The following is a 14,548-nucleotide window of genomic DNA, read 5'->3' as shown; positions in this document are numbered from 1 at the left end:
TCAAGAGGAAATTAAATGTAGATTTGGAGCTCAAGTTATTAGGCAACATGAGAAGCATCTTGGTCTCCCTTCGCTGGTTGGAAGAAAGAAGCATCTTACTTTTAATGTAATAAAGGAAAAACTTGCAAAGAAGCTAGCTGGGTGGAAGGAAAAATTGCTTTCTAAAGCAGGTAAGGAAATTTTGATCAAGGCGGTGGCATAGGCAATTCCAACTTATACTATGAGTTGTTTCAAACTTCCTGATACTCTCTGTGAAGAATTGGCGAGTATGATTTGTAATTTTTGGTGGGGTCAAATACAGGATGAAAGAAAACTCAATTGGATGAGTTGGGATAATCTTTGCAAGCCTAAGGTAGATGGGGGTATGGGTTTTAAACAGTTGAAACTTTTTAATTTGGCTTTACTAGCTAAGCAAGGTTGGAGATTGCAAATGGGACGCAATTCTCTTGTTTATCATGTCTTCAAAGCAAGGTATTTTCCTAATTGTGATTTTGTTGAAGCATCTCTTGGTAATCATCCATCATATGTTTGGCATAGTCTTATGGCAGCCCAAAAGCTTGTGCAACATGGGCTGAGATGGCAGATTGGTAATGGTCTCGCAGTGCAAGTGTGGAAGGATAAATGGTTACCAAACTCCTCGACCTTTAGAGTTGTTTCCCCACGGCTGAACTCCCCAGCGAATCTTCGAGTTTTTGAACTCATTGATTCGGAAACACAAGTGCTAGAATCTCCATTTATTGCAGCAATTGTTCTTGTCGTTTGAGGTGGAGGAAATTAGAAGTATTCCGCTTAGTAATTCTCTTCCCCCTGATAAGCTAATCTGGACAAATACCTCTAATGGGTTGTTTACTATTCGAAATGCCTATAATCTTGCTTTAGAGTGTTCCAATCATGCTGGAGGTGCTTCTTCTTCGGATGACAGTCTCTTGCTATCCTTTTTTTTGTTTTTTGTTTTTTTTTTTTTTTACTAATACACTTTATGTTTTTAAATTTTGATTTTCACCCCCAAAATTTAAAATAAAATTACAAGTTAGTCCCCTTTTAAAGTTTTCTATTCTATTGATTTGTGGTTGATAAAGCGATTGCTTACATAATCGAACGCGTATTCAAGGCTAATGTTCATCAAAAAAACGTATTCAATGCTAATGTTATGTTAATACAAATATGATATGACCTTATATAAATCTAACATAAAGTATATGAGAGTGACCAAGTTTGTGAATATCTTAAGAATGATTTCTTCTTTTTTTTTCTTTTTCTTTTTTTGGTATAGTGACTTCAAGGTTTGATTTGGATTAAACTTATGTGAATGGATGAGATTTTGTTAATGACTTTTTACTTAAATACATTCCATTTATTTTCATTTCATTCTCTTATGAACTTCCAAATAAAGCTTATTTTAATGATTGTATATTTAGAGTTAATCAATAGAAAAAAGAAAAGAAAAACATAATAATAATATTTTAAAAAAAACATAATTTCATTGATTGAATTTATATCTTATTGGATATAAAAAATAAAATTACATTACTTTTGATTCTAGATATAATTTGAGAAAAATATACATCTTTGTTTTTTTAATACATTCTAAAAAACAAGAAGAAGATGAAAATTACATACCTAAAACCATTGATTTAAGATCAGAGATTAAAATACAAAATGGAAGATGTTAGACACACACTCCGCTTGATGCAATCAATCTTCAAACGTATGGTGGCCAACATCAAGTTATTGTTGTTATTATTATTATTATTATATTTTTTTTCCTTTTTGAAGAATATAAAGGTTCACGTCATGTTATATTATCAATTCATCCAATATAAAAAAATAAAAATAAAAATGGCATGTCATTTGCGAATAATTGGATCTAACATCTAGGGTTTTGAAAAAAAAGAAAGAAAGAAGGATTCTTAGGCACATATTGTAGGTTGTGCTTTCCGCATCATACTCCCCAGATTGGAGAAAATTCAAACTCAAAGTTTTGAAGTGTTTACAAATAAGAACTCTTATACTTGATAATTTTTTTTTTGAGAAATAATTACAACATGCTGCTAACCCCGCAGTTTGAACCATTTTCCCCCTAGATCCCTAAGCACTTTGTATATGGGGAGGTGCCAATGCAGCTATAAGGACTTTGGCATATACTTGATAATTTTAGTTACTCTTGAAGTAGACATGGCTGCATTAAGAACAAAGAAGTCTTTTATTTCTTCATATTAAATGTGTCTGGAATAGTAAAATCAATGGCTCGATAAATGGTGTAGTCTTATCTTGCTCTATATATAGGAAGCACCATAGTATCAAGTTTTTCCACTTCATGGTGAACCACTATGAATGTGAGAGGATGGAGCATCATTCATTATATTTTAGGAGTACCTAAGAATTACTCTTCAACAATCTACTAATAGTCCCACCTATCAATATTATCTTAGCAAACCTGATCTTCTTGATAAACATGTTTATCAAAGAATTGATTTATTTCACCTAACCATGAGGATCCATGAGTTTAGATGACCTTCAAATGAGTAGATTTTAACACTAACATGGATCACTAGAATAAGACAAATAATTGTATTTTAAAAATTGTGTTGGGTTAGTTTTGATGCAAATGGGCTCATATATTAGAGCATTCACATTAACTGGTTTAATATTTTCCGTTTATTTTAGTATAACAATCTACTTTTCTATTTCACAGAAGCACTTCGCAAAAATTTCTACATCAAATTATCTATTTTACACTACATTTATTGAAATAATATTTTTTTTTTTCCAAATACCTCTATCTTCCTTAACCGATCTTCCTCAACAATCAACCCCATCAAACAAAACTTCCAACAAAATTGAGCCAAACAAGAAGGAAAAATCTAGTCAAAGTAACCTCAAAACAAAACAAAATTTCCAGCAATCTTGAAGCCAAACTTCTTCTAGTAGCCAAATTTGCCCATCAATCCAAAACAAACCCACAAATTTCTCAAATATCAATACCCAAATCAATCTAACCCAAAACAAATACCAATAAAAATAAAAGAGGAAAAAATCGTAGCCCAAGAAAGCAGTCCAAGAAGAAATTCATCAAGCCCTTTTTGTCCTTGTCTTCATCTTCCTATTCCTCCTTTGCAGTTGGTTTCTTCAATTTCCTGGTCTTTTTCTCTCACTAAAATGAGTCTAAAAGCCTTAATTTAATTATCCAACTAGCTTGATGTGTGCCTGAGATGTGGGTTAGGTCTTGATTATGGGTTTTGTTGTATATATAGGTATATACAAGGATAAATTGTAATAATGATGTTTGAGTTTGGAGAATATGGTTTCATAAAGTGAAAATTCAAGTTCTCGAATTTTCTAAGTGAAAATTCGAAATTCAACATTTTCGATTAGTAGAAATTTTGGCTTGATTGATTGAAGAGCATTCGATCGATCGAAAGAACCTCTCGACTGATAGAAACTCGAAAATTGAGATTTTCTGCAGAATTTTCTAGTAACTGTTCAAAAATGTTGAAGAGGTTTCAAGCATTGTTAATGGTTTTATGAAAAATTTTAACTCTTTATACGTGCCTTTTGATGAAATATAACCCTATGGGTATAAACAAAGGCTTATGTTCACTTGAAATCCTATGGTCATTCTCTAGAATTGCTATCTGTAGAATCCAATATATTGGTTGTATCCTGAAGACAAATTTGTGATAACCCTTTAGCAACAATAATGTGGGGGGCAGGGGGGGAATATTGTCTAAGGAAAACGATATGGTGGCTCCAAGTTATCTATTTTCTGTTTGTCTTTTGTGTTAACCTTGTTTTCCATTATTACTTTGTATAATATCCCCAACAAGTTTATGTAGGTGAAGTATTTGATGTTGAGTCTTTGTGGGGGGGATCTTGTGTTTGGAGAGAATCTAATGAGGCAGAGAGGGAAGAGAGTGAAGGGAAGGATTGAACAACAGAGAGAAAGCAGAGAGAAGAGCGTGATGTTAGGATTAGTGCTCTTATATCCTATTGTATGATGCTATGTATGTTATTATGTATGACATCATGTATGACTTAATGTTGTGTTTAATAAAGTTGTTTTGTTATTATCTAAAAAATAATGGTAACATGAATATTGAGACATTATCAGATAGTCCATGAGATGCATAGTATGTGATTTATGTAAAAAGTCACAGAAGATATAAATCATAAGTTCTTTGTAAACTCATAATTTTAGTTCGTAATCGGTGATGAAATTGAGCATTTCATCTGCAAAGACTATAACATATCAACTAAGATAATTTGTCTTAATCATGAAAATGGAGATTTCTAGTTGGTATGTTGATATGTTTTAAGAGTTAAGACATATTGAACTGGACCACTGTGAGATTTATTATTTTCTTAATGACTGTCAAATGAATAATAAACTCACGACTTATATTTGCATGAACTCTTAATCCTGAGAGAATAATGGACTTGATCATGAGGTGTAGGTTGCTTTGATATATCAGGAGTGAGATCTAGAGTTACGGTCAAAACCTCAGTATATTGGGCAACCACATTTAATATTGATGGAACATATATTCTCAAGATAGAATTCATAGTATCTTAACGGAGATGTAAAATATTCTATTGAGATAAGTTTAATGGGTTTGTTATTCAGAATGTTAGGCCTAACTACTTTAGTAAATAGTTAATAGAGTATATATTTATGAAATTGGATTTCATAAATATACAATGAATAACTTAAAGGATTAAACCGGGTACTCAAGGATAAGATGTAGTAATTTACAAAGTGGCAGTCTACATTAATGACTTTGTGTTATTACAAATATTTTATGAAGGGGCTACATGTACAATAAAGTCTTGAAATATAATTTATAAATAAGGCCTAGAGTGCAACTATATTTATATAGTGGTATTAAATATAGTTAATGGTAACTTTGGACTTGTCAAGAGTTGACAGAAAAGCTCAAAGCCCATTAGAGCTAGTGTCTTATTGGTCCATTTTGGTCCCATTCCAAGCCACACACTTAAGCCCAATTGGAAAGACCCAAAAGGGCAGCACAATTAGATAATCAGTTAGACATAAAGGGAAAAATATACAGAATTTTCTGTAAGAGAATTGTAATAACACTATTGTGAAGTGGTGTATGTGAGTGTTAGACACTTTGACATTCTCCCTTTGTAAACTGATTGAGAGACTACACATCTTGGGCATTAGTGGAATTGGAGTGAAGATTGAAAGTGTTCCCAAATGCTTCTGATCTTCAGTTTTGAAATTCACTGCTCCAAGGTATACTTTCTTGTTCTCAAATTCTAAAACTTATATAGTACATGTTAACTTTTATGAATGAAGAAGATCCGTTATGTTTCCGTTGCGTATATTTTGTATGTAATACAAACATGTTTAATTCCATCAAATGGTATCAAAGCGGTCTTCATTTTCATATCTGTTTAACATGTTTTGAGTTTTGGAATTATTGACAATAGTTTTATGTTGTTAGAAATTAGTTTTCTGCATGGTTGTTGAAATTATTGTTTGATAAAAACTGATATTGATGTTATGATTTGTTTAATTTTGAGTTTAAGTATGTTAAACTGAACTTTAAGGCTATAGCATCAATGAAATTCAGTTTTGATATCAATTTCTATCAATTATGCTCATATGATGGTTGTTTTGTTCATGAAAACGTTAAAAAACTGTCTTAGAAAAATTTTGAAAAATTCGAAATTCGCGATGCTCGATTGATTGAGCATCTGTCGAGCATCGATCAAGCTGACTGAAGTTTTCTCGATTGATCGAGGATCTGTCAAGGATCAATCGAGCTTCGCGAAATTGTTTCTCGATCGATCGAGGATCTGTCGATGATCAATCGAGCATCCAGAATTTTTCTCGATCGATTGAGCATCTGTCGAAGATCGATCGAGGACTGTGGATCCAGAATTTTCTCTAAGTATTTTTACATATATAAAAGAGCAAGGCGCTATGTAATTTGTTTACACACGTTTTAAATTAATAACCTTTATTTTAAAACATCTAGTGGGAGAGAAATACAAGAGTTGGATCTCACGGCCTCCATTGTTGGTTCATAGTAGTGTGAAATATGTACTTTGTCTTTGCTTCGAGCTTAGCATTCCATGTGGAGAGTATTTATTTCATGGTCCTACAAGATTGAAATTCCTGGTTTATAGTGGTTTGATCAAACACCTTGTCTTAGCTTCGAGCTTTGCATTCCATGCGGAATGTGTTTTTATCATGGTACTACAAAATAAGTCTGTTAAAGAGATGAAATGTGGCTACACATGATTCTAGACAATGGTATACACTAGACTAAGTATTATAGTATCCTCTATGCTGAGTCTTACTATTATTACTTAGAGGCTAAATGTAAAACGACATATTATTAGTGTTTGATAAGAGTTATCATGATAGCACTAATAATGAGAATAGTTCTCAATCAATCATAGTATTTAATGTTCACTCTATGTTGAGGGATATTAAATATGTGATTGGGTTGTTGTTGCATATATTATGTTATGGTTTTATTAAGGTTCCATACTATATGTTTATATGCTAAATTGATAATGTCTAGTTTACTTATTTTATTCATGTTTATTGTTTTCAGATTTTATCATGGTATCATTTAGTCAACTTGTTGGTATTCTAAATCAAAACAAACTGACTAGATCCAACTATGTTGACTGGAAAAGAAATTTGGACATAGTTTTAACAGCTGAAGAGCACAAATATGTGCTTACTCAATCATGTCCTAGCTTTTCTTCATTAGATGCTCCTCTTGAGGAAAAATAACGATATGATCGTTGGCAGAAATCTAATGAAATGACCAAGTGCTACATCCTATCATCTATCTTAAATGTTCTACAACATCAAATGTAAGATGTAGAACTAGCTTCGGACATTATGTAAAGTCTGAAGGAGATGTTTGGTGAGCAAGGCCATTTAGCAAGGCAAGAAACTATGAGGCAAATTTATAATACCAAAATGGTTGAAGGTAGTTCAGTGAGAGAGCATTGTCTTACAATGATCTCTAATCTGAATACATTAGAGGTTTTAGGTGCCGACATTGATGGAGAATCCCTAGTGAATATGATACTCCAGTCATTATCGGAAGCATTCAAGGAATTCAGACTCAATTACAATATGAACAAAAATATTTATTCTTTGTCTTAATTAATGAATGAGTTAGTGGCAGCGGAAGACATGCTTGGTACTTCTAGAAGCCAATGTGGATGAAATTTCTACTTCTCAATCTAAGTTGAAAGGCAAAGGTAAGAAGAAGAAGAAGAAGAAGAAGAAGGACTTCACTAAGCAAGACGGTAAGCAAATTGCCTTAGGGGTTGCCGACAAAGGAAAGAAGATCAAAGGAAAGAAGATCAAAGGAAAGTGTTTCATAGGGGTGAGAAAGGACATTGGAAGAGGAATTGTCTAAAGTTCAAGGCTGCCAATAATAAGGGTATGAAAAGTTCATTCCTCCTTGAAATATGTTTAGTACAAAATCCCACAAATTCTTGATGTGTGGATTTATGTTATACTAATCATATTTGCAACTCTTTGCAGAGGTTATAGGAGACCGGAAAGCTTCATGAAGGGAATTGTTTCTTACTTTGGCTGATGGGAGCAGGATTCCGGTTGTAGCTGTTGGTGTTGTTAATTTGTGCTTTGAGTTTAGGGTTTTAATATTGAACGACTGTCTTTATGTACCTAATGTTCGTAGGAATTTAATTTCTGCAACTTATTTAGGTAAAGATGGATATTGTGTTATCCTTAAAGACAATGTTGTAATAAAGAAGTGTAAAGTGTTTATCTATCATGGCAATATTGTTAATGGTCTTTATATTTTAACTCCTGTTAAGCATGAATTATATAATTTTGAATTAGATAATAATTCACATGTAAAATCATTAAAGAGAAAGTTTCCTTCTACTAGTGAAGCATATCTTTGGCACTTGTGTTTGGGTCATATTAATTCAAACAGAATTTAAAAACTTATCAAAGATGGACTCTTAGGGCCCACGGACTTTGATGGTTTTCCAGTTTGCGAATCTTGTTTGGAAGGTAAAATGACCAAACGACCTTTTAATGCCAAAGGTAGAAGAACCCAAGATTTGCTAGAAATAGTACATTCAGATGTATGTGGTCTTATGTCAATCCAAGCAAGAGGTGGCTATAAGTATTTTATTACTTTCACTGATGATTACTCTAGATTTGGTTATGTATACCTAATGAAACGGAAGTCTGAAACCTTTGAAAAGTTCAAAGAGTTTAGGGTTGAAGTTGAAAATCAATTGGGTAGACACATAAAAGCCATTCAATCGGATCGAGGTGGCGAATATCTTCTTGGGAATTTCAAGGATTACTTGACTGAAAATGGGATTATATCCCAATTAACTGCACTTGGAACTTCACAACAAAATGGTGTAGCAGAAAGAAAGAATAGGACTCTTTTAGATATGGTTAGATCCATGATGAGTTATTCGACTCTACCAATTTCTTTTTGGGAATATGCCTTCAATACTGCAATGTATCTTCTGAATTTGGTACCTTCGAAGTATGTTCCTAAAATACTTGTAGAGTTGTGGAATGGGCGTAAGCCTAGTATGAGACATCTCTATATTTGAGGCTGTCCAGCACATGTGTTAAAAGGAAAGTCTGACAAGTTACAGTCTAAAATAGAAGTGGTTTTCTTTGTAGGGTATCCAAAAGGAACAGTTGGAGGTTTATTCTATAGTCATAAGGATAATAAAGTGTTTGTTAGCACAAATGCCAAATTCTTGAAAAATGACTATATGAATAATTTTACTCCTAGAAGTAGAGTTGTCTTGGCTAAAATGAATGAACTTGTAGTTAAACAACCAATGTATGAAATTAGGGATGATGTGGCTGTATTAGATACACCACAAGATACTACTCATGAGATGTCTAGTATATAGGGGCCTCGTCGTAGTGGGAGAATTGTTTGGCCTCCTGTGAGATTTATAGGTTTGAGAAAAACTTATGAGGAGGCAATAAATGATATAGATGCACATTATTAGGTCCAAGCTATGAAATCTGAATTGGATTCTATGTATTCCAATCAAGTTTGAGATCTTGTAGAGGCGCCTAATGACATTAAACCTGTTGGTTGCAAATGGGTTTACAAGAGGAAGAGAGGGATAGATGGAAAGGTTGAAACCTTTAAAGCAAGACTAGTGGTGAAACGGTATACACAAAAAGAAGGCATTGACTATGATGAAACTTTTTCGCTAGAAGCCATGCTTAAATCTATTAGAATTCTCTTATCCATTGCTACTCATTATGATTATGAGATTTGGCAAATGGATGTCAAGACTGCATTTTTTAATGGCAATCTTGAAGAAGAAATCTATATGATGCAACCAGAAGGTTTCATCACAAAGAACCAAGAGCATATGGTATGCAAGTTGGAAAGGTCCATTTATGGACTTAAGCAAGCATCTAGGTCATAGAACATCAAATTTCATCAAGCAATCAAATCATTTGGTTTTGAACAAAATCTTGATGAACCATGTGTGTACAAAAGACATCAAGACAAAGTAGTAATGTTCCTAGTGCTTTATGTAGATGATATTCTACTCATTGGAAATGATGTATGGGTAATGTCATCAGTTAAAGTTTGGATGTCAAGCCAATTTGATATGAAGGACTTGGGCGAAGCTAACTATATTCTAGGGATCAAGCTTTGGCGAGATTGAAAGAATAGGATGTTAGGTTTGTTACAAGTTGGATATATAGATAAGGTTCTAGAACGGTTTAGCATGCAAAACTCCAAGAAACGATTACTTTCTTTTAGACATAGAGTTCCTTTGTCTGATGACCAAAGGCCTAAGACTCAAGAGGAAGAAAACATGATGAGACAGGTTCCTTATACTTCTGTAGTAAGAAGTCTTATGTATGCCATGCTTTGTACTAGACCGGATATTTGTTATTCATTTGACATGGTCAGCCGATATCAATCAAATCCAGGACCTAAACATTGGCAAGCTGTAAAGTATATTCTCAAGTATCTAAGGAGAACGAGAGATTATATGTTTGTTTACCGGTGTGAAGATTTGATTCCCATTGGCTATACAGATTTAGATTTTCAGTTGGATCTTGATTTCAGAAGATCCACGTCGGGTTGTATATTCACCTTAGGAGGTAGAGCCATAAGTTGGAGGAGTGTTAAGCAATCTTGTATTGTCGACTCAACCATGGAAGCCGAATATGTTGCTGCTTGTGAGGCAACAAAAAAGGCTGTTTGGCTCAAGAAATTCCTTTCTGATCTTGGTGTTGTGAGAATTGAGCAAGTTCCTATTACATTGTTCTGTGACAAAAGTGGAGCGGTTGTACAATCCAAGGATCCAAGGAATCACAAGAAAGGGAAGCACATAGAGAGAAAATATCACATCATTCGAGACATTGTTGCTTGTGGAGATGTGGTAGTAGCAAAGATTGATGGTGCAAAGAATCTAGCAGATCCCTTTACTAAAACCTTGCCCTAAAGGACTTTCGAGTCACATTTGGAGGAGATGAGAGTTAGATTAGTGCACAATAGTCTTTAGGGCAAGTGGGAGATTGTTAGGATTAATACCTTTATATCCTATTGTATGATGCTATTTATGTTATTATGTATGACTTAATATTGTGTTTAATAAAGTTATTTTGTTATTATATAAAAAATAATGGTAATATGAATATTGGGACATTATCATATAGTCCATGAGATGTATAGTATGTGATTTATGTGAAAAGTCATAGAAGATATAAATCATGAGTTCTTTGTAAACTTAGAATTTTAGTTCGTAATTGGTGATGAAATTGGGCATTTAATCTGTGAAGACTATAACATATCAACTAAGATGATTTGTCTTGATCATGGAAATGGAGATTTCTAGTTAGTATGTTGATATGTTCTAAGAGTTAAGACATATTGAACTAGATCGCTGTGAGATTTATTATTCTTTTAACGACTGTCAAATGAATAATAAATTCATGACTTATATTTGCATGAACTCTTAATCTTGAGAGAATAATGGACTTGATCATGAGGTGTAGGTTGCTTTGATATATCAAGAGTGAGATCTAGAGTTACGATCAAAACCTCAGTATGTTGGGCAACCACATTTAATTTTGATAGAACATATATTCTCAAGATGAAATTCATAGTCTCTTAACGGAGATACAAAATATTCCCTTGAGATAAATTTAATGGGTTTGTTATTCAGAATGTTAGGCCTAACTACTTTAGTAAATAGTTACTAGAGTATATATTTATGAAATTGGATTTCATAAATATATGATGAATAACTTAAAAGATTAAACCGGGTACTTAAGGATAAGATGTAGTAATTTACAAAGTGGCAGTCTACATTCATGACTTTGTGTTACTACGAATATTTTATGAAGGGGTTGCATGTACAATAAAGTCTTGGGATATAATTTATAAAAAAAGCCTAGAGTGCAACTATATTTATATAGTGATATTAAATATAGTTAATGGTAACTTTGGACTTGTAAAGAGTTGACAGAAAAGCCCAAGACCCATTGGAGCTAGTGTCTTATTGGTCCCTTTTGGTCCCACTCCAAGTTACACACTTAAGCCCAATTGGAAAGGTCCAAAAGGGCAGTACAATTAGATAATCAGTTAGACACAAAGGGAAAAATATACATAATTTTCTATTAGAGAATTGTAAGAACACTATTGTGAAGTGGTGTATGTGAGTGTTAAACACTTTGACATTCTCCATTTATAAACTGATTGGGAGACTACACATCTTGGGTGTTAGTGGAATTGGAGTGAAGATTGAAAGTGTTCACCAAGTGTTTCTGATCTTCGGTTTTGAAATTCACCGCTCCAAGGTACACTTTTTTGTTCTCAAATTCTGAAACTTATATAGTACATGTTAACTTTTATGAATGAAGTAAATCTATTATTTTTCCGCTGCGTATGTTTTGTATGTGATACAAACATATTTAATTCCATCACGTGAAGGGGAAGAGAGAGAGCAGATCCAGAGAGAGAGAAAAAATATAAAAAAATACATGTGAACAGTAACCGTGTATATTTACATGGTTATTGTAGCAGTTGTGGATCTATAGACAACTTTAACTCAATTAACGTGGGTGTTTTTGGGGTTAAATGTGTAAAACTAACTTTTTTTTAAAAAAAAAATTTCCCAAGGACTAATGCGGATGCACTTAGATTTTATTTGACAAGTTGATCTGGTAGTAACTGTATTGTGATTTTATGAGCTTATAGAAGCATTTTCGCAAAACATTCCTGTCTATTTTAGCATAAGAATCTTTTTTTTTTTACATACTTACTTTTTAAAACACCCCATATCAGATTATTTATTTTACACTACATTACATTAAAATATCAATTTTTCTTGATTTTTTTTTAAATTTCTATTTTTCACACATAACAATCATCATCCACTCTCTTTTTTCATCCTTAGGATATATAAAGAAAGAATAAAAGAATAAATGTAAAATGAATAGTGTTACTGTAAATTTAAATGGTTATTATAGCAAACATGTAAATTTATACAATTATATAAAGACTAATGTGGCTCATTTTTTGACAAAATTAAGTAAATTTTACATATTTTTTTTTATTATACACTCGCTGTGAGAAGTTTTAAAATAGTTGGGCCAAAAGACGAATGTGAATTTACATATATATATATATATATATATACACACGCCACAGTCCCCTAAAAGAAAATTTTCTCGCTTCACCAATTGTGCAAGGGCTCGCGAGGGTGCAATTGTAATTTAAGCAACCAGCTATGCAAGGTTGGTCAATGCCTCAAACGATACTAAGCTTGGCTTGTCGTTGGTTAGGCCCCTGTGGATCGAGCATGGGATGTGGAGTTCCAAGTCAAATGGTAACTGTGATGTGGGGTTGCTATTTTTGGCGGGTGAGTTAATTGGGAAAAGATGATGTGGATTGTGGTAACTTGCAGTGGTTGGTGGGGTCGTTGGTTAGGGGTTTGCCATAGTCTAGCCCGTATGGGTCAAGTTTGATATGGGTTTCGAGCATAAGGTTATAGGGCCTAATGGGTTGCAAGTTTGGTATGGGTTGGATTAATTCGAGTAAATTGGGTTCGATGGGGTGATTGTGGATTACAATTTTGTAATGAGAAGGCTTTAGAAGGGAGGTTGCTTTGGTGAGTTGTTGGTAGTACTGGCAAAACGGGGAGGGACAGGTTCGGTTCAGGTTGGGCCAACACGTATTTTTTTAAATGATTTATATAAAAAAAAAAAAAACATGTTTTTGTCTTTTGGTAAGTTATGCCTGAAATGCATTATTTTGAAGTATCTTGTAACCTCATGCACATACATGGATAGACTTCAAAAATATACATTAAAATACATAGAATAATTCTTATATACATAATTTAAGGGTATGCTTGGTTGGAGTGAAAACAGGGTGGAAAATGACATTTTTCACTGTTTGGTTAAGAGGGAGAGGGGGAGAGAAAAGTGGTGGAGCCCACAAGTTTTCTCTCCTCCTCTTTCAAAATACAATATCTCCAAATTGGAGAGAAAATTGGAGTGAAAAATGAGAAAAATATTTGGACAAAATTGCCCCATCTTTTTTAACGTTCTTGGCTTTTTTTTTTTTTTTTTTTCTTCTTTGTTTACTAACGTGCTTTGGCTTTTTTTTTTCTTCTCTTTCTTTGATTTTGTCTGGACGTGTTAGCTTTCTTCTTCTTCTTAATTTTTTGTGCTCATATGTTTATTTTCTTATTAATTTTGGTTGGTTTTTGTTTTTGTTCCTTTTTTTTTTTTAGAAAACAGTTTTGGGTTAATTTTTGATACTATTTTTTTTTTTTAAAACTTTAATGAAGTGTTCATTTATACACAATTTTTTAAAAAGTATAATGTGATACTTTTTGTTTTATTTAATAGGGACATAATGGTAAATTTATACAAACTTTATTTTCAATCAAACAAAAAAGTTTTCTATCCCTCCACTTTTCCACCCTCCCAACCAAACATAAATGAGAAAAACTAAAATCTTTTCTATCCTTCCACTTTTCCATCATCTCTTCATTTTCTATTCTCTCACTTTTCCATCTTCCCAACCAAACGGATTCTAAATTTTATTGATAGTCATTCTTATATTTTGTTTAACTCTTTAAAGAGTCTTGTAATAATATTATTAGATAGAAAGTGTAAATTATCGATTTTTTAAATTTTTTTTATATTCATTAATTCTAGACTCTCTGATTTTTGTACACAATAACTCACTTGGATGGATATTTATGATGTGGTCTCACATTTAACTCCAAAATTAAAAAATAAAACTCATTCTAAAAATAAATAATTTAGGATACATAGCGCAAAATTGGACTTCCATTGTAGAATCTAATTGAATTTTCTTTAAGTTTTACCTATTAATATGTAGGAGTTATTGCAGTAAACTCGCCTGTAGTTTGGATCGAAATCACTTTGCGTATCCGTGATTTAAAAAGTGTCATTTTACCCATTTGAGGTAAGTTCTGTTTATCTTCCATAACCTACCTTTGTTAAAAATAAGGAGAAACATGTATTTTT

Source organism: Castanea sativa, chromosome 1 (assembly GCF_040712315.1).
Source record: "Castanea sativa cultivar Marrone di Chiusa Pesio chromosome 1, ASM4071231v1".
NCBI lineage: Eukaryota > Viridiplantae > Streptophyta > Magnoliopsida > Fagales > Fagaceae > Castanea > Castanea sativa.
This window is presented reverse-complemented; position numbering follows the sequence as displayed.